This window comes from Sinocyclocheilus anshuiensis, unplaced genomic scaffold (genome assembly GCF_001515605.1).
Source record: "Sinocyclocheilus anshuiensis isolate Anshui unplaced genomic scaffold, SAMN03320099.WGS_v1.1 scaffold166, whole genome shotgun sequence".
NCBI lineage: Eukaryota > Metazoa > Chordata > Actinopteri > Cypriniformes > Cyprinidae > Sinocyclocheilus > Sinocyclocheilus anshuiensis.
The window spans coordinates 976,334-977,309 of record NW_015546050.1 but is presented as its reverse complement, the minus strand read 5'-3'; the positions used below and the strand labels follow the sequence as shown (position 1 = coordinate 977,309).

General features: G+C 36.0%; 1 long non-coding RNA gene across 1 annotated transcript; it reads right to left on the bottom strand.

The window, feature by feature from the left end:
- Positions 1–244: 244 nt before the first annotated feature.
- Positions 245–727, bottom strand: LOC107699129 (uncharacterized). The gene is made up of 3 exons (XR_001635419.1): positions 686–727; positions 449–560; positions 245–367 (listed from the first exon to the last, which is right to left on the bottom strand). It is a non-coding gene; the product is annotated as an uncharacterized LOC107699129 (long non-coding RNA).
- Between the last annotated feature and the right edge of the window lie 249 nt (positions 728–976).

Here is a 976-nt window from a genome sequence, read left to right as displayed (position 1 = left end):
CAGAGTCACTTTGTGGTGGGACAAGACCTAAAAGCAAAGACTTGATATCTGAAAGATTCTGGTCCAACTTGTCCAGTCGAACAAACATGGCTCGTTCCAGTTTCTTCAGTTCTGACATACAGATATCTGTACTTACGTTTTGGTAATCATACCCAGTCTCAATAAAATGGTTTTAAATTAAACATAAATGCAACTTTGTAGAGTCATAATAGTGTATTAACAAAAAGATTGTACTTGCCACTAGCTAATGCTCTCACGTATCGTGCTGGTGGTCTTCTTTTTCTATGAATATGATCTTCATCGTCACTCTCCAAGTTTGAAGTCATGGTTGCTTGATTTGCTTTGCACCTGGATTCTTCGTAGCTGTCTGGAAATAAAGAGTAGATCGGTAAAAGACAATCAACATAAACAACAAAAATATAAGAAACCTCAAACAGATCCTTTATACCTGCATATACCAGAATAGACGCAACATGCTTCGACCAAAGTGTAGTATCAGGTCTCTCTCTTCGTTTCACCTTGGCCGTAAAGTTTTTACATGGCCAATAGCAATATACAGCCTATTTAGAACAAGAGCTTCATTTCAACAATTAAAAAGATATGCACCTACTACAAGCTATATATACTGCAGACTAATGACACACATACAATTGTAAAAGTATTAGATAAGAATTATAGGTAATACCTCACTTGTTATATCGAGCCATGTGGAAGGCACAACATCAACAGTGTTATCTTCAGGAAATGTAATCACAGCATAGCAGTTATGCAATTTCTAAAGAAGAAACAAAAATGAAGGTAAAAGGTGTGATGTAAAATCAATACAGGCTACATGTTGTTGTCATACTTTAAACATAACACCTTCATTCCACAATGGAATGCTATATTATTCTTTAAAACAGTTGATCTTTGCACTCAGCACCTATTCCTAAAGACCTTGATTAGTTCAGGTGTGTTTTATCAGCTACAGCCTGCA